Source organism: Schistocerca cancellata, unplaced genomic scaffold (genome assembly GCF_023864275.1).
Source record: "Schistocerca cancellata isolate TAMUIC-IGC-003103 unplaced genomic scaffold, iqSchCanc2.1 HiC_scaffold_426, whole genome shotgun sequence".
NCBI classification, from domain to species: Eukaryota; Metazoa; Arthropoda; class Insecta; order Orthoptera; family Acrididae; genus Schistocerca; species Schistocerca cancellata.
In genome coordinates this window covers 40,001-65,822 of record NW_026046443.1, presented here as the reverse complement: position 1 = coordinate 65,822, position 25,822 = coordinate 40,001, and the positions used below count along the sequence as shown (strand labels likewise).

Here is a 25,822-nt window from a genome sequence, read left to right as displayed (position 1 = left end):
TGAAGACGCTTGTGGTTACCCATATGTCAATTCCCATCTCGTGATTGGCACACATTTTTAAAAATTGCCCGTCCCTTGTGGGGATCGAACCCACGACCTTTGGATTACAAGTCCAACGCGCTATCCTCTGCGCCAAAGGGACGCTGTGCAAGTGACGGTCTCAGATGTAAGAGATTCTGCAAGACATGACCCGTGCTACATGTCTCGCGTTACTTTTCTGATAGGCTTACTTTCATATTTCTCTGAAGCAATTACATCAAAGACTCATTATTTATGTAACAGACACGATACATCGCTCCGAATCGCTCTGTTTACCATGGCTCTACTGATTGAAACACCTGCGTATTGACAGAGTTGCTCTGTACAATCGTAGTAACACAGTCCTGCTATTAGATTCGCTCACGTGCGCTGCTTACAGATAAATGGGAATTGCGCTCTTTAGAACAGCATCCACTCACAAAGTGGTAAACGACACACTGGGAACACTGTACGATTAGTCACATTTTTTGACTTTGGTTGACTGCTGTGTCACAGCCGGTCCCCATCATATGTATACACTCCAACGGACGTGTGTGCCCTGTTAGCACATTTACCAGGAACGTTAGCTGCATCACCTCCCTGGCAATTCCATGCCGTGCTCGAAGCGTCAGCCATTGCTTGGTGACAGTGTGCTTCGATGAGAAGTGGACAGATGATGCATCTCTCTCGCCGTCAGTTATAGGCGGGAATCATACTTAATGTAGTTTTCTGCAAGCGTCAGCGGAGCGTCAGACATCTGTGTCTGGTCTTCTCCCTTCATGCATCCACCAAGTCCACTCCTGGCAGTCTCCAGTAAAAGCCCCCTGTGCTGAAGCGAAAATTGCCGCCGTTTCTATAGATACAGAGTGCCATTGCTTACTGGGAACAGTTAAGGAACCATAGTACAATATCTTGTTGTGAAACTGTCTACTTTTCTCACTTGTGGCCGAGAAAACTGAAACCCTCTCACCTTGGGCTGGAAGAATTAAAGATCATGACTGGGATTACATACATTGACTCGTGAAGTAATACAAAATTATTTCACTCTTCACTGTATTTGTTTCTGTACAAAATGTGCGTTCTATTGCTATATTTCTATCTGTAGGTAAAAATTGGGTATTGAAAGAAAATTCCCGTGAACAGGGGCGTGAAGATATGGTTCCGCTTTTACAGCATTTACACATAGCAGCGTCATGGATCTACGAGAATTTTGCTTGTATGTGTAAGGTTAACATATTTAAGCATAGAACTGAAGTCACAACAATTTTCACCTTTTGAAGACGCTTGTGGTTACCCATATGTCAATTCCCATCTCGTGATTGGCACACATTTTTAAAAATTGCCCGTCCCTTGTGGGGATCGAACCCACGACCTTTGGATTAGAAGTCCAACGCGCTATCCTCTGCGCCAAAGGGACGCTGTGCAAGTGACGGTCTCAGATGTAAGAGATTCTGCAAGACATGACCCGTGCTACATGTCTCGCGTTACTTTTCTGATAGGCTTACTTTCATATTTCTCTGAAGCAATTACATCAAAGACTCATTATTTATGTAACAGACACGATACATCGCTCCGAATCGCTCTGTTTACCATGGCTCTACTGATTGAAACACCTGCGTATTGACAGAGTTGCTCTGTACAATCGTAGTAACACAGTCCTGCTATTAGATTCGCTCACGTGCGCTGCTTACAGATAAATGGGAATTGCGCTCTTTAGAACAGCATCCACTCACAAAGTGGTAAACGACACACTGGGAACACTGTACGATTAGTCACATTTTTTGACTTTGGTTGACTGCTGTGTCACAGCCGGTCCCCATCATATGTATACACTCCAACGGACGTGTGTGCCCTGTTAGCACATTTACCAGGAACGTTAGCTGCATCACCTCCCTGGCAATTCCATGCCGTGCTCGAAGCGTCAGCCATTGCTTGGTGACAGTGTGCTTCGATGAGAAGTGGACAGATGATGCATCTCTCTCGCCGTCAGTTATAGGCGGGAATCATACTTAATGTAGTTTTCTGCAAGCGTCAGCGGAGCGTCAGACATCTGTGTCTGGTCTTCTCCCTTCATGCATCCACCAAGTCCACTCCTGGCAGTCTCCAGTAAAAGCCCCCTGTGCTGAAGCGAAAATTGCCGCCGTTTCTATAGATACAGAGTGCCATTGCTTACTGGGAACAGTTAAGGAACCATAGTACAATATCTTGTTGTGAAACTGTCTACTTTTCTCACTTGTGGCCGAGAAAACTGAAACCCTCTCACCTTGGGCTGGAAGAATTAAAGATCATGACTGGGATTACATACATTGACTCGTGAAGTAATACAAAATTATTTCACTCTTCACTGTATTTGTTTCTGTACAAAATGTGCGTTCTATTGCTATATTTCTATCTGTAGGTAAAAATTGGGTATTGAAAGAAAATTCCCGTGAACAGGGGCGTGAAGATATGGTTCCGCTTTTACAGCATTTACACATAGCAGCGTCATGGATCTACGAGAATTTTGCTTGTATGTGTAAGGTTAACATATTTAAGCATAGAACTGAAGTCACAACAATTTTCACCTTTTGAAGACGCTTGTGGTTACCCATATGTCAATTCCCATCTCGTGATTGGCACACATTTTTAAAAATTGCCCGTCCCTTGTGGGGATCGAACCCACGACCTTTGGATTACAAGTCCAACGCGCTATCCTCTGCGCCAAAGGGACGCTGTGCAAGTGACGGTCTCAGATGTAAGAGATTCTGCAAGACATGACCCGTGCTACATGTCTCGCGTTACTTTTCTGATAGGCTTACTTTCATATTTCTCTGAAGCAATTACATCAAAGACTCATTATTTATGTAACAGACACGATACATCGCTCCGAATCGCTCTGTTTACCATGGCTCTACTGATTGAAACACCTGCGTATTGACAGAGTTGCTCTGTACAATCGTAGTAACACAGTCCTGCTATTAGATTCGCTCACGTGCGCTGCTTACAGATAAATGGGAATTGCGCTCTTTAGAACAGCATCCACTCACAAAGTGGTAAACGACACACTGGGAACACTGTACGATTAGTCACATTTTTTGACTTTGGTTGACTGCTGTGTCACAGCCGGTCCCCATCATATGTATACACTCCAACGGACGTGTGTGCCCTGTTAGCACATTTACCAGGAACGTTAGCTGCATCACCTCCCTGGCAATTCCATGCCGTGCTCGAAGCGTCAGCCATTGCTTGGTGACAGTGTGCTTCGATGAGAAGTGGACAGATGATGCATCTCTCTCGCCGTCAGTTATAGGCGGGAATCATACTTAATGTAGTTTTCTGCAAGCGTCAGCGGAGCGTCAGACATCTGTGTCTGGTCTTCTCCCTTCATGCATCCACCAAGTCCACTCCTGGCAGTCTCCAGTAAAAGCCCCCTGTGCTGAAGCGAAAATTGCCGCCGTTCCTATAGATACAGAGTGCCATTGCTTACTGGGAACAGTTAAGGAACCATAGTACAATATCTTGTTGTGAAACTGTCTACTTTTCTCACTTGTGGCCGAGAAAACTGAAACCCTCTCACCTTGGGCTGGAAGAATTAAAGATCATGACTGGGATTACATACATTGACTCGTGAAGTAATACAAAATTATTTCACTCTTCACTGTATTTGTTTCTGTACAAAATGTGCGTTCTATTGCTATATTTCTATCTGTAGGTAAAAATTGGGTATTGAAAGAAAATTCCCGTGAACAGGGGCGTGAAGATATGGTTCCGCTTTTACAGCATTTACACATAGCAGCGTCATGGATCTACGAGAATTTTGCTTGTATGTGTAAGGTTAACATATTTAAGCATAGAACTGAAGTCACAACAATTTTCACCTTTTGAAGACGCTTGTGGTTACCCATATGTCAATTCCCATCTCGTGATTGGCACACATTTTTAAAAATTGCCCGTCCCTTGTGGGGATCGAACCCACGACCTTTGGATTAGAAGTCCAACGCGCTATCCTCTGCGCCAAAGGGACGCTGTGCAAGTGACGTTCTCAGATGTAAGAGATTCTGCAAGACATGACCCGTGCTACATGTCTCGCGTTACTTTTCTGATAGGCTTACTTTCATATTTCTCTGAAGCAATTACATCAAAGACTCATTATTTATGTAACAGACACGATACATCGCTCCGAATCGCTCTGTTTACCATGGCTCTACTGATTGAAACACCTGCGTATTGACAGAGTTGCTCTGTACAATCGTAGTAACACAGTCCTGCTATTAGATTCGCTCACGTGCGCTGCTTACAGATAAATGGGAATTGCGCTCTTTAGAACAGCATCCACTCACAAAGTGGTAAACGACACACTGGGAACACTGTACGATTAGTCACATTTTTTGACTTTGGTTGACTGCTGTGTCACAGCCGGTCCCCATCATATGTATACACTCCAACGGACGTGTGTGCCCTGTTAGCACATTTACCAGGAACGTTAGCTGCATCACCTCCCTGGCAATTCCATGCCGTGCTCGAAGCGTCAGCCATTGCTTGGTGACAGTGTGCTTCGATGAGAAGTGGACAGATGATGCATCTCTCTCGCCGTCAGTTATAGGCGGGAATCATACTTAATGTAGTTTTCTGCAAGCGTCAGCGGAGCGTCAGACATCTGTGTCTGGTCTTCTCCCTTCATGCATCCACCAAGTCCACTCCTGGCAGTCTCCAGTAAAAGCCCCCTGTGCTGAAGCGAAAATTGCCGCCGTTTCTATAGATACAGAGTGCCATTGCTTACTGGGAACAGTTAAGGAACCATAGTACAATATCTTGTTGTGAAACTGTCTACTTTTCTCACTTGTGGCCGAGAAAACTGAAACCCTCTCACCTTGGGCTGGAAGAATTAAAGATCATGACTGGGATTACATACATTGACTCGTGAAGTAATACAAAATTATTTCACTCTTCACTGTATTTGTTTCTGTACAAAATGTGCGTTCTATTGCTATATTTCTATCTGTAGGTAAAAATTGGGTATTGAAAGAAAATTCCCGTAAACAGGGGCGTGAAGATATGGTTCCGCTTTTACAGCATTTACACATAGCAGCGTCATGGATCTACGAGAATTTTGCTTGTATGTGTAAGGTTAACATATTTAAGCATAGAACTGAAGTCACAACAATTTTCACCTTTTGAAGACGCTTGTGGTTACCCATATGTCAATTCCCATCTCGTGATTGGCACACATTTTTAAAAATTGCCCGTCCCTTGTGGGGATCGAACCCACGACCTTTGGATTAGAAGTCCAACGCGCTATCCTCTGCGCCAAAGGGACGCTGTGCAAGTGACGGTCTCAGATGTAAGAGATTCTGCAAGACATGACCCGTGCTACATGTCTCGCGTTACTTTTCTGATAGGCTTACTTTCATATTTCTCTGAAGCAATTACATCAAAGACTCATTATTTATGTAACAGACACGATACATCGCTCCGAATCGCTCTGTTTACCATGGCTCTACTGATTGAAACACCTGCGTATTGACAGAGTTGCTCTGTACAATCGTAGTAACACAGTCCTGCTATTAGATTCGCTCACGTGCGCTGCTTACAGATAAATGGGAATTGCGCTCTTTAGAACAGCATCCACTCACAAAGTGGTAAACGACACACTGGGAACACTGTACGATTAGTCACATTTTTTGACTTTGGTTGACTGCTGTGTCACAGCCGGTCCCCATCATATGTATACACTCCAACGGACGTGTGTGCCCTGTTAGCACATTTACCAGGAACGTTAGCTGCATCACCTCCCTGGCAATTCCATGCCGTGCTCGAAGCGTCAGCCATTGCTTGGTGACAGTGTGCTTCGATGAGAAGTGGACAGATGATGCATCTCTCTCGCCGTCAGTTATAGGCGGGAATCATACTTAATCTGAGGGAGCGCTCTGAAATTGTTGTCTTACCAGCTGACAAAGGCAATGCTACAGTTGTTGTCTCCCATAAGGACTACACTGATAAGATGCAGAGCCTGCTAAATGACGATTCCTACCGGAAGATCAGCGTTGACCCTACAAAGAAGGTGGAGAACAAGACGAGGGCGCTTCTCAAAGACGCAGATTTACCGGAGGGTGACGCTAAGAAATTGTTACCCCAAGGTCCGGTACCGCCTAGACTATATGGACTCCCGAAGGTTCACAAAGAGGGGGTACCATTACGCCCCATTGTCAGCAACATCAGGGCACCTACATATTTGTTGGCCAAATACCTGACGGGAATATTAAGTCCTTATGTGGGTAAATGCCCTCATCACATCCGTAATTCCGTGGATTTTGTTAAACGCCTTGATAGCTTCAGGTTGGATGAGTCAGATATCATGGTGAGTTTTGATGTCGTTTCCTTGTTTACGAGGGTACCCCTGCGAGAGTCACTAGAATTGATTAGACAGAAGTTTGATGAGAAGACCACTGAACTTTTTAGGCATGTCTTGACTTCCACGTATTTTCTTTTTAATGGAGAATACTACGAACAAACGGAGGGAGTCGCCATGGGTAGCCCACTCTCACCGGTGGTAGCGAATTTGTACATGGAGAACTTCGAGGAGGAAGCCCTGTCGTCATCCGTATGGAAACCTACTTGCTTTTTCCGTTACGTGGATGACACGTTCGTCATCTGGCCACATGGTATGGATAAACTCCTTGACTTCCTTACACATCTAAACTCCATACACCCCAACATCAAATTCACTATGGAGACTGAAACGGAGGGTAAATTACCTTTCCTTGACGTCTTGGTCAAGAGAAGGGCTGACGGCACCCTAGGTCATGGGGTGTATCGGAAGGCTACGCACACTGATCTGTATTTGCATGCAGACAGCTGCCACCACCCTTCACAGAGGAATGGGGTACTTAAAACTCTAGTACATAGGGCGCGCACTATCTCTGACGCAGAGAGTCTACCCCAGGAATTGGAACATCTGAGAACTGTATTTCGGAAAAAATGGGTACTCAGAGTGGCAGATTCAACGTGCTCTCCGCCCAACCACTGCAGCACAACCTGTTGAGATGGATGAAGTCACGAGGGAGGAGGTAGGCACTGCATTTATTCCATACACAGGCGCACTCTCGGGGAAAATCGCCCGCATTCTGAAGAAACACCGGGTCGGAACTGTGTTTTGTCCTCCAAATAAAACTCGTGCACTGGTGGGGAGCGCCAAAGATGACCTCGGTTTGAGGAAGGCCGGCGTGTACCAGATTCCGTGTCAATGTGGCAAGTCGTATATTGGTCAGACGATGCGTACCGTCGATGATCGATGCCGTGAACACCAGAGGCACACTCGACTGATGTATCTGAGCAAGTCAGCGGTCGCTGAACATTGTTTGTCGGAAAATCACGCCATGGAGTATGACCGCACGAGGATTCTGGTACAGACGTCGAGATACTGGGACAGCGTTGTTAGAGAGGCCATCGAAATTCGCACCAATGACGACCTCATAAACCGGGACTGTGGCTATAATCTTAGCAAGGCTTGGGAACCAGCGATCGGGTTAATCAAGAGTAAATCGAGCAGACGTATAGTTGTGACGACCACGGCGGACAGAGCCATCACACCGACGTCATCTCAGACGCCGTCGCAAGCTGTTCCACCGCGCGACCGTGGCGCTGGGCGCGGACGGCGGAGGGAGCGCGCCGCGGGCGGAGGGTATTTAAATCGGCCGCCGCCGCGACCGAACCCAGTTCCCTCTGAGCAGCCATAGCGTACGGATCTCCGTGCCGGTACGTTCACAGGAGCTCAGTCCGTCAGTTCACCTGATGATGGCGACATGTTTGATCGCCGAAATATTGTGCCCGTTGGACACTATAGACCGGCAGCATACCCGTGGATATTTTGATAATACTTAATGTAGTTTTCTGCAAGCGTCAGCGGAGCGTCAGACATCTGTGTCTGGTCTTCTCCCTTCATGCATCCACCAAGTCCACTCCTGGCAGTCTCCAGTAAAAGCCCCCTGTGCTGAAGCGAAAATTGCCGCCGTTTCTATAGATACAGAGTGCCATTGCTTACTGGGAACAGTTAAGGAACCATAGTACAATATCTTGTTGTGAAACTGTCTACTTTTCTCACTTGTGGCCGAGAAAACTGAAACCCTCTCACCTTGGGCTGGAAGAATTAAAGATCATGACTGGGATTACATACATTGACTCGTGAAGTAATACAAAATTATTTCACTCTTCACTGTATTTGTTTCTGTACAAAATGTGCGTTCTATTGCTATATTTCTATCTGTAGGTAAAAATTGGGTATTGAAAGAAAATTCCCGTGAACAGGGGCGTGAAGATATGGTTCCGCTTTTACAGCATTTACACATAGCAGCGTCATGGATCTACGAGAATTTTGGTTGTATGTGTAAGGTTAACATATTTAAGCATAGAACTGAAGTCACAACAATTTTCACCTTTTGAAGACGCTTGTGGTTACCCATATGTCAATTCCCATCTCGTGATTGGCACACATTTTTAAAAATTGCCCGTCTCTTGTGGGGATCGAACCCACGACCTTTGGATTAGAAGTCCAACGCGCTATCCTCTGCGCCAAAGGGACGCTGTGCAAGTGACGGTCTCAGATGTAAGAGATTCTGCAAGACATGACCCGTGCTACATGTCTCGCGTTACTTTTCTGATAGGCTTACTTTCATATTTCTCTGAAGCAATTACATCAAAGACTCATTATTTATGTAACAGACACGATACATCGCTCCGAATCGCTCTGTTTACCATGGCTCTACTGATTGAAACACCTGCGTATTGACAGAGTTGCTCTGTACAATCGTAGTAACACAGTCCTGCTATTAGATTCGCTCACGTGCGCTGCTTACAGATAAATGGGAATTGCGCTCTTTAGAACAGCATCCACTCACAAAGTGGTAAACGACACACTGGGAACACTGTACGATTAGTCACATTTTTTGACTTTGGTTGACTGCTGTGTCACAGCCGGTCCCCATCATATGTATACACTCCAACGGACGTGTGTGCCCTGTTAGCACATTTACCAGGAACGTTAGCTGCATCACCTCCCTGGCAATTCCATGCCGTGCTCGAAGCGTCAGCCATTGCTTGGTGACAGTGTGCTTCGATGAGAAGTGGACAGATGATGCATCTCTCTCGCCGTCAGTTATAGGCGGGAATCATACTTAATGTAGTTTTCTGCAAGCGTCAGCGGAGCGTCAGACATCTGTGTCTGGTCTTCTCCCTTCATGCATCCACCAAGTCCACTCCTGGCAGTCTCCAGTAAAAGCCCCCTGTGCTGAAGCGAAAATTGCCGCCGTTTCTATAGATACAGAGTGCCATTGCTTACTGGGAACAGTTAAGGAACCATAGTACAATATCTTGTTGTGAAACTGTCTACTTTTCTCACTTGTGGCCGAGAAAACTGAAACCCTCTCACCTTGGGCTGGAAGAATTAAAGATCATGACTGGGATTACATACATTGACTCGTGAAGTAATACAAAATTATTTCACTCTTCACTGTATTTGTTTCTGTACAAAATGTGCGTTCTATTGCTATATTTCTATCTGTAGGTAAAAATTGGGTATTGAAAGAAAATTCCCGTGAACAGGGGCGTGAAGATATGGTTCCGCTTTTACACATAGCAGCGTCATGGATCTACGAGAATTTTGCTTGTATGTGTAAGGTTAACATATTTAAGCATAGAACTGAAGTCACAACAATTTTCACCTTTTGAAGACGCTTGTGGTTACCCATATGTCAATTCCCATCTCGTGATTGGCACACATTTTTAAAAATTGCCCGTCCCTTGTGGGGATCGAACCCACGACCTTTGGATTAGAAGTCCAACGCGCTATCCTCTGCGCCAAAGGGACGCTGTGCAAGTGACGGTCTCAGATGTAAGAGATTCTGCAAGACATGACCCGTGCTACATGTCTCGCGTTACTTTTCTGATAGGCTTACTTTCATATTTCTCTGAAGCAATTACATCAAAGACTCATTATTTATGTAACAGACACGATACATCGCTCCGAATCGCTCTGTTTACCATGGCTCTACTGATTGAAACACCTGCGTATTGACAGAGTTGCTCTGTACAATCGTAGTAACACAGTCCTGCTATTAGATTCGCTCACGTGCGCTGCTTACAGATAAATGGGAATTGCGCTCTTTAGAACAGCATCCACTCACAAAGTGGTAAACGACACACTGGGAACACTGTACGATTAGTCACATTTTTTGACTTTGGTTGACTGCTGTGTCACAGCCGGTCCCCATCATATGTATACACTGCAACGGACGTGTGTGCCCTGTTAGCACATTTACCAGGAACGTTAGCTGCATCACCTCCCTGGCAATTCCATGCCGTGCTCGAAGCGTCAGCCATTGATTGGTGACAGTGTGCTTCGATGAGAAGTGGACAGATGATGCATCTCTCTCGCCGTCAGTTATAGGCGGGAATCATACTTAATGTAGTTTTCTGCAAGCGTCAGCGGAGCGTCAGACATCTGTGTCTGGTCTTCTCCCTTCATGCATCCACCAAGTCCACTCCTGGCAGTCTCCAGTAAAAGCCCCCTGTGCTGAAGCGAAAATTGCCGCCGTTTCTATAGATACAGAGTGCCATTGCTTACTGGGAACAGTTAAGGAACCATAGTACAATATCTTGTTGTGAAACTGTCTACTTTTCTCACTTGTGGCCGAGAAAACTGAAACCCTCTCACCTTGGGCTGGAAGAATTAAAGATCATGACTGGGATTACATACATTGACTCGTGAAGTAATACAAAATTATTTCACTCTTCACTGTATTTGTTTCTGTACAAAATGTGCGTTCTATTGCTATATTTCTATCTGTAGGTAAAAATTGGGTATTGAAAGAAAATTCCCGTGAACAGGGGCGTGAAGATATGGTTCCGCTTTTACAGCATTTACACATAGCAGCGTCATGGATCTACGAGAATTTTGCTTGTATGTGTAAGGTTAACATATTTAAGCATAGAACTGAAGTCACAACAATTTTCACCTTTTGAAGACGCTTGTGGTTACCCATATGTCAATTCCCATCTCGTGATTGGCACACATTTTTAAAAATTGCCCGTCCCTTGTGGGGATCGAACCCACGACCTTTGGATTAGAAGTCCAACGCGCTATCCTCTGCGCCAAAGGGACGCTGTGCAAGTGACGGTCTCAGATGTAAGAGATTCTGCAAGACATGACCCGTGCTACATGTCTCGCGTTACTTTTCTGATAGGCTTACTTTCATATTTCTCTGAAGCAATTACATCAAAGACTCATTATTTATGTAACAGACACGATACATCGCTCCGAATCGCTCTGTTTACCATGGCTCTACTGATTGAAACACCTGCGTATTGACAGAGTTGCTCTGTACAATCGTAGTAACACAGTCCTGCTATTAGATTCGCTCACGTGCGCTGCTTACAGATAAATGGGAATTGCGCTCTTTAGAACAGCATCCACTCACAAAGTGGTAAACGACACACTGGGAACACTGTACGATTAGTCACATTTTTTGACTTTGGTTGACTGCTGTGTCACAGCCGGTCCCCATCATATGTATACACTCCAACGGACGTGTGTGCCCTGTTAGCACATTTACCAGGAACGTTAGCTGCATCACCTCCCTGGCAATTCCATGCCGTGCTCGAAGCGTCAGCCATTGCTTGGTGACAGTGTGCTTCGATGAGAAGTGGACAGATGATGCATCTCTCTCGCCGTCAGTTATAGGCGGGAATCATACTTAATGTAGTTTTCTGCAAGCGTCAGCGGAGCGTCAGACATCTGTGTCTGGTCTTCTCCCTTCATGCATCCACCAAGTCCACTCCTGGCAGTCTCCAGTAAAAGCCCCCTGTGCTGAAGCGAAAATTGCCGCCGTTTCTATAGATACAGAGTGCCATTGCTTACTGGGAACAGTTAAGGAACCATAGTACAATATCTTGTTGTGAAACTGTCTACTTTTCTCACTTGTGGCCGAGAAAACTGAAACCCTCTCACCTTGGGCTGGAAGAATTAAAGATCATGACTGGGATTACATACATTGACTCGTGAAGTAATACAAAATTATTTCACTCTTCACTGTATTTGTTTCTGTACAAAATGTGCGTTCTATTGCTATATTTCTATCTGTAGGTAAAAATTGGGTATTGAAAGAAAATTCCCGTGAACAGGGGCGTGAAGATATGGTTCCGCTTTTACAGCATTTACACATAGCAGCGTCATGGATCTACGAGAATTTTGCTTGTATGTGTAAGGTTAACATATTTAAGCATAGAACTGAAGTCACAACAATTTTCACCTTTTGAAGACGCTTGTGGTTACCCATATGTCAATTCCCATCTCGTGATTGGCACACATTTTTAAAAATTGCCCGTCCCTTGTGGGGATCGAACCCACGACCTTTGGATTAGAAGTCCAACGCGCTATCCTCTGCGCCAAAGGGACGCTGTGCAAGTGATGGACTCAGATGTAAGAGATTCTGCAAGACATGACCCGTGCTACATGTCTCGCGTTACTTTTCTGATAGGCTTACTTTCATATTTCTCTGAAGCAATTACATCAAAGACTCATTATTTATGTAACAGACACGATACATCGCTCCGAATCGCTCTGTTTACCATGGCTCTACTGATTGAAACACCTGCGTATTGACAGAGTTGCTCTGTACAATCGTAGTAACACAGTCCTGCTATTAGATTCGCTCACGTGCGCTGCTTACAGATAAATGGGAATTGCGCTCTTTAGAACAGCATCCACTCACAAAGTGGTAAACGACACACTGGGAACACTGTACGATTAGTCACATTTTTTGACTTTGGTTGACTGCTGTGTCACAGCCGGTCCCCATCATATGTATACACTCCAACGGACGTGTGTGCCCTGTTAGCACATTTACCAGGAACGTTAGCTGCATCACCTCCCTGGCAATTCCATGCCGTGCTCGAAGCGTCAGCCATTGCTTGGTGACAGTGTGCTTCGATGAGAAGTGGACAGATGATGCATCTCTCTCGCCGTCAGTTATAGGCGGGAATCATACTTAATGTAGTTTTCTGCAAGCGTCAGCGGAGCGTCAGACATCTGTGTCTGGTCTTCTCCCTTCATGCATCCACCAAGTCCACTCCTGGCAGTCTCCAGTAAAAGCCCCCTGTGCTGAAGCGAAAATTGCCGCCGTTTCTATAGATACAGAGTGCCATTGCTTACTGGGAACAGTTAAGGAACCATAGTACAATATCTTGTTGTGAAACTGTCTACTTTTCTCACTTGTGGCCGAGAAAACTGAAACCCTCTCACCTTGGGCTGGAAGAATTAAAGATCATGACTGGGATTACATACATTGACTCGTGAAGTAATACAAAATTATTTCACTCTTCACTGTATTTGTTTCTGTACAAAATGTGCGTTCTATTGCTATATTTCTATCTGTAGGTAAAAATTGGGTATTGAAAGAAAATTCCCGTGAACAGGGGCGTGAAGATATGGTTCCGCTTTTACAGCATTTACACATAGCAGCGTCATGGATCTACGAGAATTTTGCTTGTATGTGTAAGGTTAACATATTTAAGCATAGAACTGAAGTCACAACAATTTTCACCTTTTGAAGACGCTTGTGGTTACCCATATGTCAATTCCCATCTCGTGATTGGCACACATTTTTAAAAATTGCCCGTCCCTTGTGGGGATCGAACCCACGACCTTTGGATTACAAGTCCAACGCGCTATCCTCTGCGCCAAAGGGACGCTGTGCAAGTGACGGTCTCAGATGTAAGAGATTCTGCAAGACATGACCCGTGCTACATGTCTCGCGTTACTTTTCTGATAGGCTTACTTTCATATTTCTCTGAAGCAATTACATCAAAGACTCATTATTTATGTAACAGACACGATACATCGCTCCGAATCGCTCTGTTTACCATGGCTCTACTGATTGAAACACCTGCGTATTGACAGAGTTGCTCTGTACAATCGTAGTAACACAGCCCTGCTATTAGATTCGCTCACGTGCGCTGCTTACAGATAAATGGGAATTGCGCTCTTTAGAACAGCATCCACTCACAAAGTGGTAAACGACACACTGGGAACACTGTACGATTAGTCACATTTTTTGACTTTGGTTGACTGCTGTGTCACAGCCGGTCCCCATCATATGTATACACTCCAACGGACGTGTGTGCCCTGTTAGCACATTTACCAGGAACGTTAGCTGCATCACCTCCCTGGCAATTCCATGCCGTGCTCGAAGCGTCAGCCATTGCTTGGTGACAGTGTGCTTCGATGAGAAGTGGACAGATGATGCATCTCTCTCGCCGTCAGTTATAGGCGGGAATCATACTTAATGTAGTTTTCTGCAAGCGTCAGCGGAGCGTCAACATCTGTGTCTGGTCTTCTCCCTTCATGCATCCACCAAGTCCACTCCTGGCAGTCTCCAGTAAAAGCCCCCTGTGCTGAAGCGAAAATTGCCGCCGTTTCTATAGATACAGAGTGCCATTGCTTACTGGGAACAGTTAAGGAACCATAGTACAATATCTTGTTGTGAAACTGTCTACTTTTCTCACTTGTGGCCGAGAAAACTGAAACCCTCTCACCTTGGGCTGGAAGAATTAAAGATCATGACTGGGATTACATACATTGACTCGTGAAGTAATACAAAATTATTTCACTCTTCACTGTATTTGTTTCTGTACAAAATGTGCGTTCTATTGCTATATTTCTATCTGTAGGTAAAAATTGGGTATTGAAAGAAAATTCCCGTGAACAGGGGCGTGAAGATATGGTTCCGCTTTTACAGCATTTACACATAGCAGCGTCATGGATCTACGAGAATTTTGCTTGTATGTGTAAGGTTAACATATTTAAGCATAGAACTGAAGTCACAACAATTTTCACCTTTTGAAGACGCTTGTGGTTACCCATATGTCAATTCCCATCTCGTGATTGGCACACATTTTTAAAAATTGCCCGTCCCTTGTGGGGATCGAACCCACGACCTTTGGATTAGAAGTCCAACGCGCTATCCTCTGCGCCAAAGGGACGCTGTGCAAGTGACGGTCTCAGATGTAAGAGATTCTGCAAGACATGACCCGTGCTACATGTCTCGCGTTACTTTTCTGATAGGCTTACTTTCATATTTCTCTGAAGCAATTACATCAAAGACTCATTATTTATGTAACAGACACGATACATCGCTCCGAATCGCTCTGTTTACCATGGCTCTACTGATTGAAACACCTGCGTATTGACAGAGTTGCTCTGTACAATCGTAGTAACACAGTCCTGCTATTAGATTCGCTCACGTGCGCTGCTTACAGATAAATGGGAATTGCGCTCTTTAGAACAGCATCCACTCACAAAGTGGTAAACGACACACTGGGAACACTGTACGATTAGTCACATTTTTTGACTTTGGTTGACTGCTGTGTCACAGCCGGTCCCCATCATATGTATACACTGCAACGGACGTGTGTGCCCTGTTAGCACATTTACCAGGAACGTTAGCTGCATCACCTCCCTGGCAATTCCATGCCGTGCTCGAAGCGTCAGCCATTGCTTGGTGACAGTGTGCTTCGATGAGAAGTGGACAGATGATGCATCTCTCTCGCCGTCAGTTATAGGCGGGAATCATACTTAATGTAGTTTTCTGCAAGCGTCAGCGGAGCGTCAGACATCTGTGTCTGGTCTTCTCCCTTCATGCATCCACCAAGTCCACTCCTGGCAGTCTCCAGTAAAAGCCCCCTGTGCTGAAGCGAAAATTGCCGCCGTTTCTATAGATACAGAGTGCCATTGCTTACTGGGAACAGTTAAGGAACCATAGTACAATATCTTGTTGTGAAACTGTCTACTTTTCTCACTTGTGGCCGAGAAAACTGAAACCCTCTCACCTTGGGCTGGAAGAATTAAAGATCATGACTGGGATTACATACATTGACTCGTGAAGTAATACAAAATTATTTCACTCTTCACTGTATTTGTTTCTGTACAAAATGTGCGTTCTATTGCTATATTTCTATCTGTAGGTAAAAATTGGGTATTGAAAGAAAATTCCCGTGAACAGGGGCGTGAAGATATGGTTCCGCTTTTACAGCATTTACACATAGCAGCGTCATGGATCTACGAGAATTTTGCTTGTATGTGTAAGGTTAACATATTTAAGCATAGAACTGAAGTCACAACAATTTTCACCTTTTGAAGACGCTTGTGGTTACCCATATGTCAATTCCCATCTCGTGATTGGCACACATTTTTAAAAATTGCCCGTCCCTTGTGGGGATCGAACCCACGACCTTTAGATTAGAAGTCCAACGCGCTATCCTCTGCGCCAAAGGGACGCTGTGCAAGTGACGGTCTCAGATGTAAGAGATTCTGCAAGACATGACCCGTGCTACATGTCTCGCGTTACTTTTCTGATAGGCTTACTTTCATATTTCTCTGAAGCAATTACATCAAAGACTCATTATTTATGTAACAGACACGATACATCGCTCCGGATCGCTCTGTTTACCATGGCTCTACTGATTGAAACACCTGCGTATTGACAGAGTTGCTCTGTACAATCGTAGTAACACAGTCCTGCTATTAGATTCGCTCACGTGCGCTGCTTACAGATAAATGGGAATTGCGCTCTTTAGAACAGCATCCACTCACAAAGTGGTAAACGACACACTGGGAACACTGTACGATTAGTCACATTTTTTGACTTTGGTTGACTGCTGTGTCACAGCCGGTCCCCATCATATGTATACACTCCAACGGACGTGTGTGCCCTGTTAGCACATTTACCAGGAACGTTAGCTGCATCACCTCCCTGGCAATTCCATGCCGTGCTCGAAGCGTCAGCCATTGCTTGGTGACAGTGTGCTTCGATGAGAAGTGGACAGATGATGCATCTCTCTCGCCGTCAGTTATAGGCGGGAATCATACTTAATGTAGTTTTCTGCAAGCGTCAGCGGAGCGTCAGACATCTGTGTCTGGTCTTCTCCCTTCATGCATCCACCAAGTCCACTCCTGGCAGTCTCCAGTAAAAGCCCCCTGTGCTGAAGCGAAAATTGCCGCCGTTTCTATAGATACAGAGTGCCATTGCTTACTGGGAACAGTTAAGGAACCATAGTACAATATCTTGTTGTGAAACTGTCTACTTTTCTCACTTGTGGCCGAGAAAACTGAAACCCTCTCACCTTGGGCTGGAAGAATTAAAGATCATGACTGGGATTACATACATTGACTCGTGAAGTAATACAAAATTATTTCACTCTTCACTGTATTTGTTTCTGTACAAAATGTGCGTTCTATTGCTATATTTCTATCTGTAGGTAAAAATTGGGTATTGAAAGAAAATTCCCGTGAACAGGGGCGTGAAGATATGGTTCCGCTTTTACAGCATTTACACATAGCAGCGTCATGGATCTACGAGAATTTTGCTTGTATCTGTAAGGTTAACATATTTAAGCATAGAACTGAAGTCACAACAATTTTCACCTTTTGAAGACGCTTGTGGTTACCCATATGTCAATTCCCATCTCGTGATTGGCACACATTTTTAAAAATTGCCCGTCCCTTGTGGGGATCGAACCCACGACCTTTGGATTAGAAGTCCAACGCGCTATCCTCTGCGCCAAAGGGACGCTGTGCAAGTGACGGTCTCAGATGTAAGAGATTCTGCAAGACATGACCCGTGCTACATGTCTCGCGTTACTTTTCTGATAGGCTTACTTTCATATTTCTCTGAAGCAATTACATCAAAGACTCATTATTTATGTAACAGACACGATACATCGCTCCGAATCGCTCTGTTTACCATGGCTCTACTGATTGAAACACCTGCGTATTGACAGAGTTGCTCTGTACAATCGTAGTAACACAGTCCTGCTATTAGATTCGCTCACGTGCGCTGCTTACAGATAAATGGGAATTGCGCTCTTTAGAACAGCATCCACTCACAAAGTGGTAAACGACACACTGGGAACACTGTACGATTAGTCACATTTTTTGACTTTGGTTGACTGCTGTGTCACAGCCGGTCCCCATCATATGTATACACTCCAACGGACGTGTGTGCCCTGTTAGCACATTTACCAGGAACGTTAGCTGCATCACCTCCCTGGCAATTCCATGCCGTGCTCGAAGCGTCAGCCATTGCTTGGTGACAGTGTGCTTCGATGAGAAGTGGACAGATGATGCATCTCTCTCGCCGTCAGTTATAGGCGGGAATCATACTTAATGTAGTTTTCTGCAAGCGTCAGCGGAGCGTCAGACATCTGTGTCTGGTCTTCTCCCTTCATGCATCCACCAAGTCCACTCCTGGCAGTCTCCAGTAAAAGCCCCCTGTGCTGAAGCGAAAATTGCCGCCGTTTCTATAGATACAGAGTGCCATTGCTTACTGGGAACAGTTAAGGAACCATAGTACAATATCTTGTTGTGAAACTGTCTACTTTTCTCACTTGTGGCCGAGAAAACTGAAACCCTCTCACCTTGGGCTGGAAGAATTAAAGATCATGACTGGGATTACATACATTGACTCGTGAAGTAATACAAAATTATTTCACTCTTCACTGTATTTGTTTCTGTACAAAATGTGCGTTCTATTGCTATATTTCTATCTGTAGGTAAAAATTGGGTATTGAAAGAAAATTCCCGTGAACAGGGGCGTGAAGATATGGTTCCGCTTTTACAGCATTTACACATAGCAGCGTCATGGATCTACGAGAATTTTGCTTGTATGTGTAAGGTTAACATATTTAAGCATAGAACTGAAGTCACAACAATTTTCACCTTTTGAAGACGCTTGTGGTTACCCATATGTCAATTCCCATCTCGTGATTGGCACACATTTTTAAAAATTGCCCGTCCCTTGTGGGGATCGAACCCACGACCTTTGGATTACAAGTCCAACGCGCTATCCTCTGCGCCAAAGGGACGCTGTGCAAGTGACGGTCTCAGATGTAAGAGATTCTGCAAGACATGACCCGTGCTACATGTCTCGCGTTACTTTTCTGATAGGCTTACTTTCATATTTCTCTGAAGCAATTACATCAAAGACTCATTATTTATGTAACAGACACGATACATCGCTCCGAATCGCTCTGTTTACCATGGCTCTACTGATTGAAACACCTGCGTATTGACAGAGTTGCTCTGTACAATCGTAGTAACACAGTCCTGCTATTAGATTCGCTCACGTGCGCTGCTTACAGATAAATGGGAATTGCGCTCTTTAGAACAGCATCCACTCACAAAGTGGTAAACGACACACTGGGAACACTGTACGATTAGTCACATTTTTTGACTTTGGTTGACTGCTGTGTCACAGCCGGTCCCCATCATATGTATACACTCCAACGGACGTGTGTGCCCTGTTAGCACATTTACCAGGAACGTTAGCTGCATCACCTCCCTGGCAATTCCATGCCGTGCTCGAAGCGTCAGCCATTGCTTGGTGACAGTGTGCTTCGATGAGAAGTGGACAGATGATGCATCTCTCTCGCCGTCAGTTATAGGCGGGAATCATACTTAATGTAGTTTTCTGCAAGCGTCAGCGGAGCGTCAGACATCTGTGTCTGGTCTTCTCCCTTCATGCATCCACCAAGTCCACTCCTGGCAGTCTCCAGTAAAAGCCCCCTGTGCTGAAGCGAAAATTGCCGCCGTTTCTATAGATACAGAGTGCCATTGCTTACTGGGAACAGTTAAGGAACCATAGTACAATATCTTGTTGTGAAACTGTCTACTTTTCTCACTTGTGGCCGAGAAAACTGAAACCCTCTCACCTTGGGCTGGAAGAATTAAAGATCATGACTGGGATTACATACATTGACTCGTGAAGTAATACAAAATTATTTCACTCTTCACTGTATTTGTTTCTGTACAAAATGTGCGTTCTATTGCTATATTTCTATCTGTAGGTAAAAATTGGGTATTGAAAGAAAATTCCCGTGAACAGGGGCGTGAAGATATGGTTCCGCTTTTACAGCATTTACACATAGCAGCGTCATGGATCTACGAGAATTTTGCTTGTATGTGTAAGGTTAACATATTTAAGCATAGAACTGAAGTCACAACAATTTTCACCTTTTGAAGACGCTTGTGGTTACCCATATGTCAATTCCCATCTCGTGATTGGCACACATTTTTAAAAATTGCCCGTCCCTTGTGGGGATCGAACCCACGACCTTTGGATTAGAAGTCCAACGCGCTATCCTCTGCGCCAAAGGGACGCTGTGCAAGTGACGGTCTCAGATGTAAGAGATTCTGCAAGACATGACCTGTGCTACATGTCTCGCGTTACTTTTCTGATAGGCTTACTTTCATATTTCTCTGAAGCAATTACATCAAAGACTCATTATTTATGTAACAGACACGATACATCGCTCCGAATCGCTCTGTTTACCATGGCTCTACTGATTGAAACACCTGCGTATTGACAGAGTTGCTCTGTACAATCGTAGTAACACAGTCCTGCTATTAGATTCGCTCACGTGCGCTGCTTACAGATAAATGGGAATTGCGCTCTTTAGAACAGCATCCACTCACAAAGTGGTAAATGACACACTGGGAACACTGTACGATTAGTCACATTTTTTGACTTTGGTTGACTGCTGTGTCACAGCCGGTCCCCATCATATGTATACACTCCAACGGACGTGTGTGCCCTGTTAGCACATTTACCAGGAACGTTAGCTGCATCACCTCCCTGGCAATTCCATGCCGTGCTCGAAGCGTCAGCCATTGCTTGGTGACAGTGTGCTTCGATGAGAAGTGGACAGATGATGCATCTCTCTCGCCGTCAGTTATAGGCGGGAATCATACTTAATGTAGTTTTCTGCAAGCGTCAGCGGAGCGTCAGACATCTGTGTTTGGTCTTCTCCCTTCATGCATCCACCAAGTCCACTCCTGGCAGTCTCCAGTAAAAGCCCCCTGTGCTGAAGCGAAAATTGCCGCCGTTTCTATAGATACAGAGTGCCATTGCTTACTGGGAACAGTTAAGGAACCATAGTACAATATCTTGTTGTGAAACTGTCTACTTTTCTCACTTGTGGCCGAGAAAACTGAAACCCTCTCACCTTGGGCTGGAAGAATTAAAGATCATGACTGGGATTACATACATTGACTCGTGAAGTAATACAAAATTATTTCACTCTTCACTGTATTTGTTTCTGTACAAAATGTGCGTTCTATTGCTATATTTCTATCTGTAGGTAAAAATTGGGTATTGAAAGAAAATTCCCGTGAACAGGGGCGTGAAGATATGGTTCCGCTTTTACAGCATTTACACATAGCAGCGTCATGGATCTACGAGAATTTTGCTTGTATGTGTAAGGTTAACATATTTAAGCATAGAACTGAAGTCACAACAATTTTCACCTTTTGAAGACGCTTGTGGTTACCCATATGTCAATTCCCATCTCGTGATTGGCACACATTTTTAAAAATTGCCCGTCCCTTGTGGGGATCGAACCCACGACCTTTGGATTAGAAGTCCAACGCGCTATCCTCTGCGCCAAAGGGACGCTGTGCAAGTGACGGTCTCAGATGTAAGAGATTCTGCAAGACATGACCCGTGCTACATGTCTCGCGTTACTTTTCTGATAGGCTTACTTTCATATTTCTCTGAAGCAATTACATCAAAGACTCATTATTTATGTAACAGACACGATACATCGCTCCGAATCGCTCTGTTTACCATGGCTCTACTGATTGAAACACCTGCGTATTGACAGAGTTGCTCTGTACAATCGTAGTAACACAGTCCTGCTATTAGATTCGCTCACGTGCGCTGCTTACAGATAAATGGGAATTGCGCTCTTTAGAACAGCATCCACTCACAAAGTGGTAAACGACACACTGGGAACACTGTACGATTAGTCACATTTTTTGACTTTGGTTGACTGCTGTGTCACAGCCGGTCCCCATCATATGTATACACTCCAACGGACGTGTGTGCCCTGTTAGCACATTTACCAGGAACGTTAGCTGCATCACCTCCCTGGCAATTCCATGCCGTGCTCGAAGCGTCAGCCATTGCTTGGTGACAGTGTGCTTCGATGAGAAGTGGACAGATGATGCATCTCTCTCGCCGTCAGTTATAGGCGGGAATCATACTTAATGTAGTTTTCTGCAAGCGTCAGCGGAGCGTCAGACATCTGTGTCTGGTCTTCTCCCTTCATGCATCCACCAAGTCCACTCCTGGCAGTCTCCAGTAAAAGCCCCCTGTGCTGAAGCGAAAATTGCCGCCGTTTCTATAGATACAGAGTGCCATTGCTTACTGGGAACAGTTAAGGAACCATAGTACAATATCTTGTTGTGAAACTGTCTACTTTTCTCACTTGTGGCCGAGAAAACTGAAACCCTCTCACCTTGGGCTGGAAGAATTAAAGATCATGACTGGGATTACATACATTGACTCGTGAAGTAATACAAAATTATTTCACCCTTCACTGTATTTGTTTCTGTACAAAATGTGCGTTCTATTGCTATATTTCTATCTGTAGGTAAAAATTGGGTATTGAAAGAAAATTCCCGTGAACAGGGGCGTGAAGATATGGTTCCGCTTTTACAGCATTTACACATAGCAGCGTCATGGATCTACGAGAATTTTGCTTGTATGTGTAAGGTTAACATATTTAAGCATAGAACTGAAGTCACAACAATTTTCACCTTTTGAAGACGCTTGTGGTTACCCATATGTCAATTCCCATCTCGTGATTGGCACACATTTTTAAAAATTGCCCGTCCCTTGTGGGGATCGAACCCACGACCTTTGGATTAGAAGTCCAACGCGCTATCCTCTGCGCCAAAGGGACGCTGTGCAAGTGACGGTCTCAGATGTAAGAGATTCTGCAAGACATGACCCGTGCTACATGTCTCGCGTTACTTTTCTGATAGGCTTACTTTCATATTTCTCTGAAGCAATTACATCAAAGACTCATTATTTATGTAACAGACACGATACATCGCTCCGAATCGCTCTGTTTACCATGGCTCTACTGATTGAAACACCTGCGTATTGACAGAGTTGCTCTGTACAATCGTAGTAACACAGTCCTGCTATTAGATTCGCTCACGTGCGCTGCTTACAGATAAATGGGAATTGCGCTCTTTAGAACAGCATCCACTCACAAAGTGGTAAACGACACACTGGGAACACTGTACGATTAGTCACATTTTTTGACTTTGGTTGACTGCTGTGTCACAGCCGGTCCCCATCATATGTATACACTCCAACGGACGTGTGTGCCCTGTTAGCACATTTACCAGGAACGTTAGCTGCATCACCTCCCTGGCAATTCCATGCCGTGCTCGAAGCGTCAGCCATTGCTTGGTGACAGTGTGCTTCGATGAGAAGTGGACAGATGATGCATCTCTCTCGCCGTCAGTTATAGGCGGGAATCATACTTAATGTAGTTTTCTGCAAGCGTCAGCGGAGCGTCAGACATCTGTGTCTGGTCTTCTCCCTTCATGCATCCACCAAGTCCACTCCTGGCAGTCTCCAGTAAAAGCCCCCTGTGCTGAAGCGAAAATTGCCGCCGTTTCTATAGATACAGAGTGCCATTGCTTACTGGGAACAGTTAAGGAACCATAGTACAATATCTTGTTGTGAAACTGTCTACTTTTCTCACTTGTGGCCGAGAAAACTGAAACCCTCTCACCTTGGGCTGGAAGAATTAAAGATCATGACTGGGATTACATACATTGACTCGTGAAGTAATACAAAATTATTTCACTCTTCACTGTATTTGTTTCTGTACAAAATGTGCGTTCTATTGCTATATTTCTATCTGTAGGTAAAAATTGGGTATTGAAAGAAAATTCCCGTGAACAGGGGCGTGAAGATATGGTTCCGCTTTTACAGCATTTACACATAGCAGCGTCATGGATCTACGAGAATTTTGCTTGTATGTGTAAGGTTAACATATTTAAGCATAGAACTGAAGTCACAACAATTTTCACCTTTTGAAGACGCTTGTGGTTACCCATATGTCAATTCCCATCTCGTGATTGGCACACATTTTTAAAAATTGCCCGTCCCTTGTGGGGATCGAACCCACGACCTTTGGATTAGAAGTCCAACGCGCTATCCTCTGCGCCAAAGGGACGCTGTGCAAGTGACGGTCTCAGATGTAAGAGATTCTGCAAGACATGACCCGTGCTACATGTCTCGCGTTACTTTTCTGATAGGCTTACTTTCATATTTCTCTGAAGCAATTACATCAAAGACTCATTATTTATGTAACAGACACGATACATCGCTCCGAATCGCTCTGTTTACCATGGCTCTACTGATTGAAACACCTGCGTATTGACAGAGTTGCTCTGTACAATCGTAGTAACACAGTCCTGCTATTAGATTCGCTCACGTGCGCTGCTTACAGATAAATGGGAATTGCGCTCTTTAGAACAGCATCCACTCACAAAGTGGTAAACGACACACTGGGAACACTGTACGATTAGTCACATTTTTTGACTTTGGTTGACTGCTGTGTCACAGCCGGTCCCCATCATATGTATACACTCCAACGGACGTGTGTGCCCTGTTAGCACATTTACCAGGAACGTTAGCTGCATCACCTCCCTGGCAATTCCATGCCGTGCTCGAAGCGTCAGCCATTGCTTGGTGACAGTGTGCTTCGATGAGAAGTGGACAGATGATGCATCTCTCTCGCCGTCAGTTATAGGCGGGAATCATACTTAATGTAGTTTTCTGCAAGCGTCAGCGGAGCGTCAGACATCTGTGTCTGGTCTTCTCCCTTCATGCATCCACCAAGTCCACTCCTGGCAGTCTCCAGTAAAAGCCCCCTGTGCTGAAGCGAAAATTGCCGCCGTTTCTATAGATACAGAGTGCCATTGCTTACTGGGAACAGTTAAGGAACCATAGTACAATATCTTGTTGTGAAACTGTCTACTTTTCTCACTTGTGGCCGAGAAAACTGAAACCCTCTCACCTTGGGCTGGAAGAATTAAAGATCATGACTGGGATTACATACATTGACTCGTGAAGTAATACAAAATTATTTCACCCTTCACTGTATTTGTTTCTGTACAAAATGTGCGTTCTATTGCTATATTTCTATCTGTAGGTAAAAATTGGGTATTGAAAGAAAATTCCCGTGAACAGGGGCGTGAAGATATGGTTCCGCTTTTACAGCATTTACACATAGCAGCGTCATGGATCTACGAGAATTTTGCTTGTATGTGTAAGGTTAACATATTTAAGCATAGAACTGAAGTCACAACAATTTTCACCTTTTGAAGACGCTTGTGGTTACCCATATGTCAATTCCCATCTCGTGATTGGCACACATTTTTAAAAATTGCCCGTCCCTTGTGGGGATCGAACCCACGACCTTTGGATTAGAAGTCCAACGCGCTATCCTCTGCGCCAAAGGGACGCTGTGCAAGTGACGGTCTCAGATGTAAGAGATTCTGCAAGACATGACCCGTGCTACATGTCTCGCGTTACTTTTCTGATAGGCTTACTTTCATATTTCTCTGAAGCAATTACATCAAAGACTCATTATTTATGTAACAGACACGATACATCGCTCCGAATCGCTCTGTTTACCATGGCTCTACTGATTGAAACACCTGCGTATTGACAGAGTTGCTCTGTACAATCGTAGTAACACAGTCCTGCTATTAGATTCGCTCACGTGCGCTGCTTACAGATAAATGGGAATTGCGCTCTTTAGAACAGCATCCACTCACAAAGTGGTAAACGACACACTGGGAACACTGTACGATTAGTCACATTTTTTGACTTTGGTTGACTGCTGTGTCACAGCCGGTCCCCATCATATGTATACACTCCAACGGACGTGTGTGCCCTGTTAGCACATT

General features: G+C 44.7%; 19 non-coding genes across 19 annotated transcripts; all 19 read right to left on the bottom strand.

Moving 5' to 3' along the window:
• Nucleotides 1-69: 69 nt before the first annotated feature.
• On the bottom strand, nucleotides 70-142 carry Trnat-ugu (transfer RNA threonine (anticodon UGU)). The gene has a single exon. It is a non-coding gene; the product is annotated as a tRNA-Thr (tRNA).
• A 1,220-nt stretch (nucleotides 143-1,362) lies between these two features.
• On the bottom strand, nucleotides 1,363-1,435 carry Trnar-ucu (transfer RNA arginine (anticodon UCU)). Its single transcript has one exon. It is a non-coding gene; the product is annotated as a tRNA-Arg (tRNA).
• Nucleotides 1,436-2,655: 1,220 nt separating this feature from the next.
• Trnat-ugu (transfer RNA threonine (anticodon UGU)) lies at nucleotides 2,656-2,728 on the bottom strand. Its single transcript has one exon. It is a non-coding gene; the product is annotated as a tRNA-Thr (tRNA).
• A 1,220-nt stretch (nucleotides 2,729-3,948) lies between these two features.
• Nucleotides 3,949-4,021, bottom strand: Trnar-ucu (transfer RNA arginine (anticodon UCU)). Its single transcript has one exon. It is a non-coding gene; the product is annotated as a tRNA-Arg (tRNA).
• Nucleotides 4,022-5,241: 1,220 nt separating this feature from the next.
• Nucleotides 5,242-5,314, bottom strand: Trnar-ucu (transfer RNA arginine (anticodon UCU)). Its single transcript has one exon. It is a non-coding gene; the product is annotated as a tRNA-Arg (tRNA).
• A 3,188-nt stretch (nucleotides 5,315-8,502) lies between these two features.
• Trnar-ucu (transfer RNA arginine (anticodon UCU)) lies at nucleotides 8,503-8,575 on the bottom strand. The gene has a single exon. It is a non-coding gene; the product is annotated as a tRNA-Arg (tRNA).
• A 1,211-nt stretch (nucleotides 8,576-9,786) lies between these two features.
• Trnar-ucu (transfer RNA arginine (anticodon UCU)) lies at nucleotides 9,787-9,859 on the bottom strand. The gene has a single exon. It is a non-coding gene; the product is annotated as a tRNA-Arg (tRNA).
• Nucleotides 9,860-11,079: 1,220 nt separating this feature from the next.
• On the bottom strand, nucleotides 11,080-11,152 carry Trnar-ucu (transfer RNA arginine (anticodon UCU)). The gene has a single exon. It is a non-coding gene; the product is annotated as a tRNA-Arg (tRNA).
• Nucleotides 11,153-12,372: 1,220 nt separating this feature from the next.
• On the bottom strand, nucleotides 12,373-12,445 carry Trnar-ucu (transfer RNA arginine (anticodon UCU)). Its single transcript has one exon. It is a non-coding gene; the product is annotated as a tRNA-Arg (tRNA).
• Nucleotides 12,446-13,665: 1,220 nt separating this feature from the next.
• Trnat-ugu (transfer RNA threonine (anticodon UGU)) lies at nucleotides 13,666-13,738 on the bottom strand. The gene has a single exon. It is a non-coding gene; the product is annotated as a tRNA-Thr (tRNA).
• Nucleotides 13,739-14,957: 1,219 nt separating this feature from the next.
• Nucleotides 14,958-15,030, bottom strand: Trnar-ucu (transfer RNA arginine (anticodon UCU)). The gene has a single exon. It is a non-coding gene; the product is annotated as a tRNA-Arg (tRNA).
• Nucleotides 15,031-16,250: 1,220 nt separating this feature from the next.
• Nucleotides 16,251-16,323, bottom strand: Trnar-ucu (transfer RNA arginine (anticodon UCU)). The gene has a single exon. It is a non-coding gene; the product is annotated as a tRNA-Arg (tRNA).
• Nucleotides 16,324-17,543: 1,220 nt separating this feature from the next.
• On the bottom strand, nucleotides 17,544-17,616 carry Trnar-ucu (transfer RNA arginine (anticodon UCU)). The gene has a single exon. It is a non-coding gene; the product is annotated as a tRNA-Arg (tRNA).
• A 1,220-nt stretch (nucleotides 17,617-18,836) lies between these two features.
• On the bottom strand, nucleotides 18,837-18,909 carry Trnat-ugu (transfer RNA threonine (anticodon UGU)). Its single transcript has one exon. It is a non-coding gene; the product is annotated as a tRNA-Thr (tRNA).
• A 1,220-nt stretch (nucleotides 18,910-20,129) lies between these two features.
• On the bottom strand, nucleotides 20,130-20,202 carry Trnar-ucu (transfer RNA arginine (anticodon UCU)). Its single transcript has one exon. It is a non-coding gene; the product is annotated as a tRNA-Arg (tRNA).
• Nucleotides 20,203-21,422: 1,220 nt separating this feature from the next.
• Nucleotides 21,423-21,495, bottom strand: Trnar-ucu (transfer RNA arginine (anticodon UCU)). Its single transcript has one exon. It is a non-coding gene; the product is annotated as a tRNA-Arg (tRNA).
• Nucleotides 21,496-22,715: 1,220 nt separating this feature from the next.
• Nucleotides 22,716-22,788, bottom strand: Trnar-ucu (transfer RNA arginine (anticodon UCU)). Its single transcript has one exon. It is a non-coding gene; the product is annotated as a tRNA-Arg (tRNA).
• A 1,220-nt stretch (nucleotides 22,789-24,008) lies between these two features.
• On the bottom strand, nucleotides 24,009-24,081 carry Trnar-ucu (transfer RNA arginine (anticodon UCU)). The gene has a single exon. It is a non-coding gene; the product is annotated as a tRNA-Arg (tRNA).
• A 1,220-nt stretch (nucleotides 24,082-25,301) lies between these two features.
• Nucleotides 25,302-25,374, bottom strand: Trnar-ucu (transfer RNA arginine (anticodon UCU)). Its single transcript has one exon. It is a non-coding gene; the product is annotated as a tRNA-Arg (tRNA).
• Between the last annotated feature and the right edge of the window lie 448 nt (nucleotides 25,375-25,822).